Raw genomic sequence first — 16,010 nt, forward strand, 5'->3', positions numbered from 1 at the left:
TAATGATGTGAGATCATGTTTGGTGTATAAGAAAAATATTAATTATTTAAAATACGGAAATGGCTTAAATAATAACAATGAATAGTAAGCAATTAGAAGCATAGATATAAAAAAAGAGCAATTAGAAGCATAAATAAAAATTATGTATGAAATATGAATGGAGAGGATTCTAAACTCATGAGATATCATGTGCATCTCTTTTTTCTCCTTACTTTGACGAGGTTGCAAAAAGTGGTGGACTCCACTAATTTTTATCTTTTTTAAACCAATTAAGAATACTTATTTATCTCTTTTTAAAATTTTCTCTAACTCCCTTCTCTCTTATAATGTTGAACCAACCATACCACGGTAATGAAAAGTGTCTTATATAATATATGGTGTATGAATATTTGAAAATTGATTGAAACTTCCTTTGTAAAAAAATAATAACTTGGGGCACTTTCTCAATCAAAAAATTTCTTCATTCCATTCACCTATGCCATAATTTTTAAAAGGGTCTTGTTAACGAGTGCCCCCGGAGCACTCTTTAAGCATACTAAATTAGGTAATTAACTATAAAAATATCAAAGTTTTTAATTTTCAATGCACTTTATTACACAAACTTTCACAAAAAGTTGCCGTTTAAAACCCTTAACTAGTGCCCCGAGGGCACTAGTTTAACATTACCCTTTTTAAAACTTACTATTTTGTTTATATTTAGAAATTAGAAATTTTGATTCTTTTTTACTTTTTTTTTATAAAATGCAAATATTTTTCAAAAAAAAAAAATATATGTGTGGAAGGCTTAAACACATCTTTTCCTCCTAACTTTCAAAATATAGTGAGTTTGGTCCCCTGTTAAAAAAAAGTCATCCTTCATGTTTAACCTCTTTTGCAAAACACATATTTTGACTCAATCAACGCAGACGTGACATCTCACTTAACTGATTCAGATGCACATGTGTAATTTTTTAATTTTGAATTAAATACATAATCCAGCACATCATTCATTAAAATTAGAAAATTAAAAAAGGAAATTAAAAGCAAGTTTTTTTCTCTCCTTGCCACCAACCGAGAAGATTTTCACCTCTTCTTCATCAAATACAACTCAAAACCAAAAACCTTTGCACAAATTTGAAATTTGACATCTAGCCATAACTCAAATCAGAGCAAAACGAACAACACTTACACTTTCATCTTCGAAACAAAATCGGATTAAAACGCACACTTCTCAGCGAGTACGAAAAACGAACAACACCCAGCCCAAATTTTGTCAATTAATACCATGGTCAATTACTTCCTACACATTTTCATCTGAATTTAGTGAAATGAAGATTTAACACGAAAAATCCATTGAATTCATTCACATGTTATTTTAAGAAACTAAGACTCAAATGGTGAAAAATCAATTGGACCTTACGAGTAATTACATTCTTATTAACAAAACTCAAATTGCAAAAATATATCGACATTGTTGTTCTAATTCTTCTCATTACTGTCGCTGTGGCATACATTGAGCTAAAGAAAGATGAAAGAAACCATAATTTCAACAAATAAAACTGATGAGACTAGATCTAAATTTTAGAGTTGAGTATTGGATTTTTTTTTTTTTTTATGAATTAACCCCTCCCATTTGAAAAGCCAGTTAAGGTGTATCGTGTTAGTGAAGGTTTAGAGTGAAGAATATGAAAGGGATTCCGATAAGTTTTTGGGATTTTGAATTTCTAGATTTTTAGGTTACATACGGCTGGATATTGACCTCACATGCTTCCTCTCTTTAATCCTTTCATTTTTCATTTTTCATTTTTAGTAATTCTGTAATTACATGTGTGAATTTTCCTTTTTTTTAATTTAAAAAATACACAACTAAATTGTTTTAAAGTTATGCGAGGTGAAAAGTAGGATTGACCGAGTCAAAATTGATGCATTGCAAAAGGGATTGAAATGAAGGGGACTTTGACTCTTTTTCTTAATAGGAAGCCAAAATTGCTACATTTTAAAATTTAGAGGGTGAAAAATGTGTTTAAGCATGTGTAGGCATGTGCGTGTGCGCGTGCACGCGTGTCTGTTTTCAACAAAAAAAAAATTTAAAAAAAATACATTCGAATAATTAAATGGGTGTGACTATGAAAGCTAAAGAAATAAAAAGTGAATAAAAAAATCAACAATGTTTATTTGATTTTACTGGTTGTTTGATATGGGAATGATGGATAATGAAGAAAAAAAAAGATTAAAATTTCTCTTTCTGTATTTGATTGAATGAAAACTGAGATAAGTTTAAGATACATATTTTGTAAATGACATAAATATTTCCATGTAAAAATGAGATTTACATATATGTGTGTCTATAAGTTCATAATTTCCTCTCTAAAAAGTTCATAATTTATAAACATCAATTTAAATGCTTAAGATTTTCATTATCCATTTCAAGTAAATTTATTTTACCAAAATGTTATTTTTCTAAGAGACCAAAATGTTATTTTTAAAATATAAATGTATATATAAATGATGTAAACTTATTGTTATAAAAATGAGACAGTTATAATAGTTTCAACTTTCATAATAATTTTTAAATTTCACAACACTTGTCGTTTTTGAGAATTTACATATATCAAGAAATTAAATAAATTCTTTTTTTGTATTAAATTTTATGTTTTTCTATAATACCCTTAACTATTTATTATTTTATTCTATTATTTCTCTTTCTACGGTAAATAGGTAAGAGTATTATTGGCAAACCAATAATTAGTGTTGCATTGAAATTTGAAAGTGTCAAGTAAAGTGAAACAAAATTGTTCTTAAAAAACGACAAATATTGTAAAACGGATGGAGTATTTTGCTTGAATGTCGAGGAACGAAACAAAAGTCAAGAACCACTAGTAGACGGAAAAATATTTCATGTCCGAAAATAACCACCTAAATTTTGTATTCATGGCTCTCCCAATGATTATTGGTTCTTAACTATGTTATGAATGTACCATAAAATTTAGGGTAGAATTAAAAGATATACTCACTCCGCCTCAATTTATAAGCAAATAAAAAGAAATCATTTCACACTTATTAAGAAAATCAACCAATTCTTACTACTTTTTACTTAAGAGTCATAGGTCAAACTCAATAAGAATTTTCCATATGCAAGAGTCATATATCAAACTCTGACCATTTACTTAAGAGACTCAAGTCACTACCACTTAAGCAAATTTATTTTTAGTATTTGCACTCTCATTTTAACGGTTTTGAACAACAACAAGGGTTGAAGATCATATTATTTTCTTAAAAGAGTATATTAGAAAATGTGATTTTCAAATTTCTCGACTTCAAAACAAATGTTTCCATCAAATTCCCTACAATCATGAAGGAATATATTTAATGAACAACATATATTAGCGTATACATAGATATGATGATATTGAATAGATGTTATAGATTAGCAATGTGAGACGGTACAAAATAATTTTGCACGCACAATCAATCAAAACTTTTTAAATTGGCTCATAAATTAAAAACATTAATTAATATGGCGATTCTAAATGTTTTGATTGGTTCTGTATGCAAAGTTATTTTAGAGCGTAAACCCGCCACCATTAATCTCTTAAATTACGATATGAAAAAGTACTTTTTTTCTTCTTTTGTAACTTGCTTTTGGCCAAATCGGTTCAGCAACTTCCTTTTTGTTTTATAGAAGTATCACTATCGGGATCGAGGAAAGGGCAGCGAAGCACGATTATTTTTTCATTTCATTTTTTAAAAAGTTGGGACCAATACATAAAATTTTATGGACACTTTGACTAAATTAATTTGAGAAGGAATATAAAATGAGAATGTTTGATGTTATGATTGATCTGGTCTTAAACCATTCCTATGATTCAATACTTAATTGACAATAATTAAAAATTATAACATAGATAGTCTTCTTTTGCATCAAATTCCCTTCATCCTATCTTTGTTTAAGAACTGGAATCCACTGCTCCTCCCTAGAACTGGACCAGAAGATAGTGATTGACAAGCACACGGTAAATGTGAGAGTGAACGTGTGTTTGATCGAAAATTGGTTAAGCGAGGAAAAAGAAAAAAACAAGGGTTGAAATTGAAGGAAAATTATATTGAATTCGAATTCAAATCGGAATTGGAAGAGGGTTTGATGATAAAAATAAATATAAAGTATACCTGTATTAATCAAATAAAGTGTACGTTAGAAAGTTTTTGTAGTAAATATTTTTAAATTAAATATACTTTTGTCCCCTTTATTTATAAAAGAAATGAAGTTTTTTTTCTATAATTTTAAAATTAAAAACCATTTTTTTGGTTTCTTTAAATCTTTAAATTAAATGTTTCCATTTAAATTTCCCTCTACTCTCAAAAGGACCATGTTTTTCCCCTCCACTTTCGAAACCCTATATGCTACCCTCTTCTCTCCCTAAACCCTTCCCATTAACGAAAAATAGAGAAATGGAAGAAATTTCGGTGCCGGAAGATAGACTTAGCACTTTATTGGATAAAGTTTTGGCCCACATTCTATCATTCCTTCCCATCGAACATGTTATCTCAACTTCATTTCTTTCAGGGTCCTTATACAATGTACCCGTCCAAAAATTGTCATTTACCATTGGCACCCATTTTCTGACAAAAATAACATTATGGGATTTTGTATTTTTGTCAATCGGAACTTGCTGGGTTGTTTTGAAGGCAAGTTTTATCTTGAAATAACATATATTCATACCATTTACAAGGAATATTTAAGTTTTATCTTGAAATAACATATACTCATACCATTTACAAGGAATATTTAAGTATGTCGCTCAAGATATGGTCTAAGTACATTGTTCAAAGAAATGTTCAAGAGCTTTCTTTGATCCAGCATTTTATTCTGGAGGAAGATTATCCTACCCTGGAGAGGGCCCACTATCTTCTTATCCCTAAGTTACCATAGACGGTGTTGAAGTGCAAAACGCTTCTGTGCTCAAACTATGTTGGTTCACCACAAAGATAGATGTTGTTGAGTGTATCTTTGTGTTGCGCTTGAATTTCCATTACTAAAGGTGCTTCATTTCGAATTCTTGGAATTCGATACTGATCGAGATTTAGCTTTAATCCTCGCTGCATATCCTAATCTTGAAGATTACAAAGTGTCCCATGTATACAATTCAAAATGAGAATATTTTCGTCGTTTCAGGGTGAAGAGCGCCCCTTTACATGTAAAGTTTGGTCATTTGAGATTCAATCAATTGGTGAAAGCAGATATCACTGGTTGTTTATTGACATTCCAATGCAATCATTTCCAAATCAGATGTTTCTCATAAAGTTAATTGATGATATGCAGCTGCATACCAAAAAAGAAAGTAGATGAGACGCTAACCCTATTAAGAAACTAAACTAGTAGGTACCAAACAAGTATCATCAACTTTACATAAAGGACCGGAAAACAGCATTCGAGGGACCACAAACAAGCGTGGTCCACAATGTAAAATACAAAACAATCAAAATTTCCACAAACCTTAAAAATGACAAACACGCTGACGACAGATCCGTTAAAGTAATATATTACCAAAAGAAGAAAACCATAATCGGTCTCTTTAATTAAGTTATCAAGAACAACAAGGTCAACCCATAAATTGCAATGAGGAATAGGTCGAAAACAACTTACTTGGTGTTATGGCAGGAGCAAGATGAACAACGATCTTGTCTCTTGCCCTTTGTCGTTACAACTTCGTTTGGCATAGTGAGGGCATTTTATATATAACTTTGTAGCACTAAATATATATATATATATATATATATATATATATATATATATTACAATTCATTTTCAAAAGCATAAATATACATCATAAATTTATATGAGCATAGCTTAGTTAGTAAAGACATTGCGATGTGTAGGGATTAGGGGTTTAATCTTCAAATTACCTACTTATTTACTTCAAAGGGTGAATTTTTAGTCATTTGACTACTTAACCGGAAAAGAAAAATATACATCATAATTGTCTATATTGTAAAAAACATTGAATGATTTGTGATAAGTTTTATTTGACTATAAGTTATTCTTTTTTTACTTTTGAAAACAAGAAGGTTGTGTTGTTATTTGTTGTGTCACGTGCGTTTGCATGTGTACGCCAAGAGAGAAAAGATTTGTGATGAATGTGTGGACTATATGATTAAAACATCAATTATTATGATATATATATATATATATATATATATATATATATATATATATATATTTAAAACCTCCTCTAAAAAATTAAAACCTAGTGCAGGCAAAAGCCCACATAAGTTGCAACATGCATCCGTCCCTGATAATAAATATAAAAGATAGTTGAAAACAAATGAGAGAACAACTAAATAATTAGTTTTGTTGATATTCCCCCTCTAATTTTAAAGTGGTAACATTACTAAATATCATGTGATTATTTATGGAAAACTAATTTAGTTCTTTGACAAAAAATAGAAACATAATACATATATGTAATAAGGGTTAAAGTTAAGAATCTCTTTGTATTTCGGACTTATATAATATTTTTTTCTTACAAGTCATGCATGATTAAAAAAGACTTATTATAAAAAGTGAGGAAGATATATATTCTTTGAAATATTCCCTAAAAAAAATCTTTGAAATATATATTAGTGGTTCATGCATGTATAGTTGAAGTTGTTGTTTGTAATTGAAATATATGACTTCAAAAGTCATATTTAATATATGAGGAATTAGACATATATGTATTTATGTCAGATATATTAGTAGGTTGTGCATGCAATTTGTGATTGAAATACAATGCCAAAATTCTTGATTAGTTCATGAACATTAGAGAAAATAAATTGTGTGTGAATTATCAAATATTAATTTCTTAAAATTTAAAGTTAATTATATATTAGGTTAATAAATCATGGAAAACCCCAAAATGTAGAAATTGATTATCAAAATATGGTTTCAATTAGAACATATGTTAATAATTTGTTGAGGAGAACGATGGGGCTCTGCTAGGGTTTTCGTGATTTTCGGTTCAGTCAGCTCCGGCCGCCTTCCGCAACCCTCTCTTTCTTCTTGCTGAACGTAGGGATCAATACACTTGGAAAAACGCAGTCGCGTTAATGCTTTTGGGTGTTACAAAGACTGGTTCACTTTACTTCCATAACTTTGATTCTTACTGACAGTTTTCCACAATTTGAAATTCTGCCAGGGGTGGTTTCACCGCCCGGCGACCCCTGGCGGTCGCCCGGGCTCGATAGATGATTTTTGTACATTAGACCCAACCCAAAAGGACATTAACACACTTACAAAAAGAAAAATTTGGGCAAAATGTGAAAATTCTCACACGCAAATAGGCTCGGAAAAGACATTTACCTCCTAATTTTATTTAGCACACTATTGACGGGTTCATCTTTCTTATTTTAACAGGTTAATTGTTCAAATTGACCCTGTAATATACATTATGTCTGAAAAATGACCCTGTAGAATACAAAACATATATTCTAGCATTGTAACTTGAATTTCTTCTTATTTTCGACCACACTATTATATACGCGTAGTCTAAAAATGTGACCTACATGTTGAATTTTTTCACTATTTTTTTCATATATGTTTAGCACGTTAAAATATAGCTTTACACAAAAAATTAAATTTCTTCGACCAGGGATAAATTAATTATGAATTTTTATTCCCTCATAATTATGAATATCTTAAACAATTTATAATTAATTTGTATCTCGTTTAAAAACTACAAAATTTCATTGTGAAGGTTTTTATCATGTTCTAGTCATGCCTACAAAATTAGGGAACTAAATTTGACTTGTGAGTATACGCTTACGCGGAACAAAATTTCAATTTTGCATGTTTTGGTTGAAAAATCAAAATAAATTTAAACGACTTTGAAATGCTATGTAACTTTACAGATTCTTTTTATGTATCTTTATAGATGTCTCTGCAAATAATGAGCTCAAAATTCGATTTATAGGTCGAGATTTCCGTTGTTTTGTTTTTTGAGATTTTGACACTTTAAAACTTCATAATTAATTTGTCGTTTGTCGAAAATTTATAATTTTTTCTGTGTAAAGCCATATTTTAACGTTCTTAACTCGCCTATAAGAAATCATGAAAAAATTCAGTCTCTTGGTTGTTTTTTCGGACTTCGCGTATATTACAGGGTTTTAAATAATAAAAATCTCGAATTACTTCAAAATACATGTTATTTAATTACAGGGTCAATTTTTCAGATTTCACGTATATTACATGGTCAATTTCAATTAATAACCCTATTTTAAATTGTACTTTTGTTGACAAAATAAGGAACCTCTTTTATTTCGATTTATTTCTGTTTATATATTATGTCACATGGAAATTTGCGATAAATTTTTTGCCCGGGTTCCATAAATTTCCTGGCTCCGCCACTGAATTCTGCACTACGGTTTCTTTTTATCTGCTCTGTAGATTTTCGATTTTCTATTTTGGTTCCAATTCAGCCAGCCCCGCCATGTTTGATTGGCAGGCTTAACTTGCTGGTTTCTACTTCAACGCAGACACGAATTCCTGCTACCGCTGTTACTAGTATTAATCAAATAAAGTGTATGTTAGAAAGTTTTTGTAGTAAATATTTTTAAATTAAATATACTTTTGTCCCCTTTATTTAAAAAAGAAATGAAGTTTTTTTTTTTCTAATTTTAAAATTAAAAACCAGTTTTTTGGTGTTTTAGATCTTTAAATTAATTGTTTCTACTTAAATTTCCCTCTACTCCCAAAATTGGGCCATTTTTTTCCTTCTATTTTCGAAACCCTCTACGCTACCCTCTCCTCTCTTCTCCCAAAACCCTTCCCTTCAACGAAAAACAGAGAAATGGAAGAAATTCCGATGTCGAAAGATAGGCTTAGCGCTTTACCGGATAAAGTTGTGACCACATTCTATCATTCCTTCCCATCGTAGATGTTATCTCAACTTCGGTTCTTCATGAAACCAATCGTTTCTTCACAAAAAAAACAATCAATTGTTGTTTTCAATTATTTTGAGTTTCTTCACTATTAGTAATCTTTTATTCTCCAAAGTTTCTCTGCTTCCTATTTTCAAAAAAATTTATTTTCTTCTGACAACAAATCGTTTCTTTAAAACAACAAAAAAAAATCATTCTAGTTTTCAATTACAAATATTAAAAAAGATCTTAAAACATATATATATTTATTCAGTGGCAGCCAGAAATATTGTAAAGCCCGGATAAAAAAAAAATTTGCAACACATTTATAAGCGTGTACATAAGAAATTGCAAGCAAATAATCAAAAAATATAAAGAAATTGCCCAATTTATAGGGGTTTACATAAGAAATTGCAAAAAATTTGGGCCGGAGCCCAGACAAGTGCCCGGGGTCGCCGGACCATAGAACCGCCCATGTATTTGTTTCACAAAGATAATTTTGTCATTTAAATATAGGGTTAATTATGTTTTTGGTCCCTACAAAATTGCGACCATGTAAGTTTAGTCCTTACTTAATTTTAATAGCATTTTTAATCCCTACAAAAAAAATTACTTATAATTTTAGTCCCTGCTAAAATAAATTTTGTTTAATTATCCTTAAACTCTTAAATTTTTTAACGATTCTTTTTATACAAGTTTAGAACACTATGAAAGGTTCATTTACTAAAATCTATAATTTTTTAACATGAAATAAATTAAATATGAATTTTTTAAAACGACAAAAGTTTAAGATATAAGTAACAAAAATATGGACGTAGAAATCAAATTTTTGCGATATTTTTTTCGGAGGACCTTTTAATAATGTTCTTAACACGCCTATAAAAAATTGTTGAGAAACTTAAGAGTTTAAGCATAAATTAAACAAATTTGGATTGAGTAAGGACTAATATTGAGTGCAGAAATTTTTTGTAGGGATTAAAAATGCTATTAAAATTAAGTAAGGGCTAAACTTACAAGGTCGCAATTTTGTAGGGACCAAAAACATAATTAACCCTTAAATATAATATATTTCTTATCATATCTTATCTTGCCTTTATCATATCATATACACCAAACATACTCCACAGGTAGAGTCCTAAGTTTTAATTCTTCTGTAACTTTCTTTTAGCCAAATGGATTCTGCCACTTCCTTTTTGTTTTTATTGAAGCATAACGGGATCGAGGAAAGGAGCACGGTAGCACTATTATTTTTTCATTTCATTTTTTAAGAAGTTGGTACCAATACATTAAATTTTATGGACACTTTGACTAGATTGATTTGAGAAGGAATATAAAATGAGGATGTTTGGTGTTATGATTGATCTAGTCTTAAACCATTCCTATCAAAACTTTAGATTCAATACTTAATTGACAATTGCTGGTCGGGTGGCAGACTTTGTTTTTGATATATGTCGTTCAGAAAACCGAGACATTGCTGGTCGGGTGGCTTTACTTCTTTGACAAATTTGGGCTGCACGTAATGATGTCATTTGGAATGACGCTCATCATACTTCAACGAGCATTGGAAGGACAGCACTAGATGCATGACAACAATGGCAAGAGGTTCATAAACACCACTCAGCACCGATTGTACAACACGAGCATAGGAGAGTGCAAGGTAACAATTCAGTTTGGGAGAAACCGAACGAGACGTGGTTGAAGTGCAATGTGGATGTCGCGTTCCATGATCGTAACCATATTACATCTTTTGCGTGTTGTGTTAGAGACTCTCGCGGACAATTTATTCGGGCTCAAACGAAATGGCAGCGGGCAAATTTGACAGTTTTGGAGGGGGAGGCAGTAGCCTTACTTGAGGCCATTCACTTTGCTGATGCGAACAGATGGGATCGGGTTTTGTTCGAGTCAGACTCATCTACTCTAGTACAGGCTCTTTCGTCTCTGGGCCATGGTGATTCGGAATTCTATGCTATTGTTTCTAGTATTATTTATCAGTTATCTTTACATTCCAACTTCGAGGTGAAGTTTGTTAGGAGACAAGCGAACATGGTTGCTCATAGTTTAGCTAGGGCGGCCTGTTCTTGGGCTAGTCACCGTATTTTTGATTCTTATCCTTATTGTATTGAACATCGGTTGATTAATGATATTAGTTAACTTTGTTTCGGTTAAAAAAAAAATACTTAATTGACAATTCTTAAAAATTAGTATTCCCTCCGTCCCGGAATATCTGACCCATTTTCTAAAAAAAAGTGTCCCAAAATAACTGACCCATTTCAATTTTCAATACAATTTTCATCATTCCCAATACAATATAACTCTAATTAATATTACTTTCATCATTTCCAATACAATATATTCCACTTTTCACTTTATTTATACATTTTTCTTAATCTGTGTGAAAAACCAAATTGGGTCAGATATTCTGGGAGGGGGGGAGTATAACATAATCTTCTTTTGCACCAAATAAATAATTGCACTCTAGCAGCCAATTTTCCTCATAGTTAGGTGACATCCTGTAGTTCAAAACACAATTATTCAAACTTAATTTCTGGTAAGTAATCACAATTAGAGTTGCATTATTTATAATCATATCTAGGTGTTCACCGCACGGGTGGGTGATGGTCTTCCTTAAAAATAATATATTATTATGATTACCCTTTTTGAACTATATTAATTTTGTTGTTAGCCAAAGTTATTTATAGGCATAGGTCTAATCACAAGACACTAGTGAGACAAGTTTGAAAGAAATTCAAAGAGTAACAATATGGATATTCTATCATGTGTTGCAAACACACAGCATTTTTGTTCAGTATTTTGTACTTGCATGATAATGACTTAAAAATAATTGATATTGGTTACCCTTATTTGGTTTTCAAGTTGACCAATAAGATTTGGGTTCACTTTAATTAAAATAAAATATGTTGGATTATCATGTGTTTGATTAATTGGGAGCAACTGTAATTTCAAAAATAGATTTGTAAGCCAATAAGGAATTTAGATTGGTCTTGCATTCACTTTAGTGACAGTTAAATCAAAATCATACGATCTTGATTTCAATCTCAGTATTTTGATGTTCGTTTTGAGTTATTAGTGGAAAATAGATCAAATTAATAACTCAAAATATGTATAGAAATTTGAATGTTTTAATTTCAATCAAACACTCTTTGTTGTGTCGATTATGTGAATGCATGCACGAGATTGTTAAATTCATGCAATGCAAATTCGCTAATGAGGCTCTTCCCTCGGTCTTCAGCCATGTCCTATAGAAGATAGAAACCCTTATTATTTTCTTTTATAGTCATATCTTTTTCTTTGTGGTGCCCGGGGTTCGAACCTCGAACCTTACCTATATTATGCATTGTCCTTACCAACTGAACTAAACTTACGAGACTTTTGTAGTCATATCTAATCTAATGTTTCAAATTTATAAAATATATAAAAAAAATCCTATTTTGTTTTTCAACCATACTTTTTGTTTTGACAAATCGACCGAGCATACTTATTTTTGAACACTATAAAATATAGAAATTCAAAGTAAGTCAATTTTATATCCCTTTTCTAATATATTTTTTATTGATTGAGTATTTTTATAAAAACTCCAAAATATCTACTACAATAATGTTTTATGAACTCACTTAGGTTGACTCAATGGGATATTCTTCTTTAAGATTTCGGGTTGAACTTCCTTGATATCAATTTCATTAGTTAGTCTATCCAGAGTAACGTAGTTGTTTTTAATTTCATTAGCAAATAGGGTGTATGGGGTTCGAACCCCGGCCCCCGGCACATATTGTGCATTATCTCTTACCAAATGAGCTAAGTTCATGGAGACATGGAGTTTTAACCTTTAATTGAGTAATATTTGACTGATCAAAGACTATTTTAAAATATAGTTTTCTTGAAATTTAAAAGATCTAATTTGATGTTACTCCTTGTATTTTTAGTAACTATTCCTACGTAAGCAAAATGGTGAGGAAAGAAAAGTGATTAAGTCAACCCACGTTTTGACACAGTAGTGTGGTAGAAGCATCTATCTGTCAAGATTTGATTCCACACAAACCGAACGGCGCGGTGACGCGTTCTTGCTTTGCTACCACCAACTCGATCTCTTATACAATGCACATTTTTTTAGCTTTACCTTTTTTTTCTCTTTTAATAAAAAACCGATATTCAATCACATCAAAATTCAAATACAATAACATAATTAACATGCTAAAAAATTCCCCTTAAAAAATGTAAAAAACGTAATGGTTAAATATATAAATAATATGATGAAATTGAAATGACTGTAATACTCATGTATTCATATTTGCAACTTTAACGCTCAAATCAATGATTAAACCTCTAATTGATTAAAGTTGATGTTTCAATATAAACCAAACGGACACTGTAATGAGACAGTAGATCAAACAACGCAACACATAACGACGAACAACATAATATCACACTAAAACATGAGAAAAAAAACCTAAATATCTAAAAAAATCACTTATTTATATTAAAATAGTGAGAAAAAGACGACGATCAATGATTTTAGGTCAAAAATTAAGCTAAAATCACCCTCTCAATGGAGAAAATAGAAGAGAGAATCAAAAAAGAGAAAACTATGACCTACTTATAGAAGAAGAGAGCCTTGAGAGAGGCTTTTTAAAACCTCCTAAAATACTAAAAGATGTCCTAATGATAGTTATTAAAAAAATCATATATAGTAATTATATTTGGAAGGTGCATTTCTTTTTATTTTAATAAATTGGTTGTGCCCCTATTTGGAAGGTGTATAATCAATATTTCAAAAACATGAAAAATGATATTTTTTGCAATATAATTTTATTTTTTTTAACAAATATCCTTAGAGCAATTGTTATCATGACTCTAGAAAAATAGTTGTAAAAAAAATCACCTTGTTTTTCCAAAAGTCCCCGACAAAAACTTGATATCATTACAAGTGCACGGTTTTATCGTCGAAATAAAATATCAACCTCGCACGGACTTGCGAATCTCAATATGTATCCTTTTTTATTTCCTAAGCATGAAAATAAAGAAATATTTTTGGATTGTTTTTACAAATCCTGAACGCTCCAAATCATTTTGCCTTGTAAATACATGTCTAAGGGTGAAATATTCTCTTTTGTATCATTTACTCTATCTATAACAATAGAGGAATGATATTTTGACAACCAATTTTAAAACTTTTAGTGACAACCTTTTTTCCTTCCTTCTTATTGGATAAAAACAATAAAGAGAGAAAAAAGAAGATAGAGAATAAAGTATAATAGGAGTATGGGAGAGAGAGTTGTCACAGTTGTTTAAAAATAGTGGTTCTAATATCGTTCCGAGAAATGATATTTGAACAACCATTTTTAAACAACTTTTGTGACAACTCTCTCATACTCTTATAATACTTTAGTCTCTCTCTCTCTCTCTCTCTCTCTCTCTCTCTCTCTCTATTGTTTTTATCCCATAAGAATGAAGGAAAAAAGTTGTCACTAAAAGTTGTTTAAAATTGGTTGTCAAAATATCATTCCTCTATTGAAAGATTGCCTAAGATTTTGATTAAGCACTATAGAGATTATGAAAATTTTGTCATAAGGATGAGCTACCCAAACAAAATAAAGAGGATGCACAAAGTAATAAAAACAAGAAAACTTTATTAAAACAACTATGCATGTACAAGATATGTTTTATGGTAAGTGGTACTCCCTCCGTTTCTTTTTATAAGCAAATTTTACTTTTTAGATTCATTCAATTAATGATGTATGTGGTCCATATTATGAACTACATACATCATTAATTGAATGAATCTAAAAAGTAAAATTTGCTTATAAAAAGAAACGGAGGGAGTACCAAACTAGGGAAAGCCTAGGCATGTCTATAGGCCAAGCAGTATTCTTGCAATACACTTGGTAGCCTCGTATTGAATGACAGTTACATAAGATTATTCAAGTTCCCAAAGTAAAAACCACAAAATATGAGTTTAATGAGATATTATAGATGTAGATCCCATTATGGCTGGTTGTAACAACTTCTATTATGAATGCTTGATAATTTGGCCTCTCCCATCTTATGTGATAGTTACGGTATTTAATGGTGTCAAATCATAAGTGTTATTGAGTTATTTCCCACTTCTCTTGATCATTGAAAATGGCTTTGATTACCCTAGGTATTGGCTTGATCAATAAGACTTTGCCTTTTAGAAGTTTCTAGCACAATTTTGCACCAATGCTGCAAATATGTCTTATATCGCCTATTTACAACCTTTGATTGACGAGTTGAAGAGGTTGTGGAGTGGTTTTGGGACATATGATATTGCGCAAAAACTAAATTTTGTGATGGGAGCAACCTTGATGTGGTGCATTAAAGATTTTCTTGTTTATGGGTTGTTTTTTGGATGGGATACACATGGTAAATTTACATGTCTTATTTGCATGGAAGACACATAAATTCACATTAAAATTTGGTGGGAAGGTAATGTGGTTGGACTCACATCGTTGGTTCCTATCATCATATTATTAATTTAGAAGGAATAAAAAAACTTTTAATTTAGAAGGAATAAAAAAACTTGTTAAAGGTGATATTGAAAGTCGTGGACCACCTTTAAAACTAATATTAGAACAAGTCCAGAAATCAGAACCAATGGAAGGAAATGCAAAAGGCAAATGTACTACAGGTACTATTTCCTTTGAGCCAAGAGGTTATGGACAACATCACAATTCAACAAAAAAAAATGTTTTTTTTTTATTTTTATATCTGTCATATTATAAAGATAACCTCTTGAGCCGCAATATTGATGTTGTGAATATTGGTCAAAAATTTATTTTACATGGTCTATTTTCATACCTCGTTCAATTTTTTTTAAGAAGCTAAATTAGCCAACTCAAATTGACATTAGGGATAATCGAACCTAAGACATTAAGGAAGAGCATAATTCTAAGTCTCAAGTCAATAACTAGACCAACCAACATGGATTATACCTCGTCCAAATTAACAGAGGTTATTTGAAATATTAACCCTATAATTTATTACTAACATTTTTTTTAAAATGCAGGACAAATATACTTGAAAGCAACAAGTTATGGCCAATTTTAACACTAAATGTTGTGAATATTTCCAACATGCTTTTAGAGGCACAAAATCGTGGT

This window comes from Medicago sativa, chromosome 7 (genome assembly GCF_051527215.1).
Source record: "Medicago sativa cultivar Bolivia chromosome 7, Bolivia_mono, whole genome shotgun sequence".
NCBI lineage: Eukaryota > Viridiplantae > Streptophyta > Magnoliopsida > Fabales > Fabaceae > Medicago > Medicago sativa.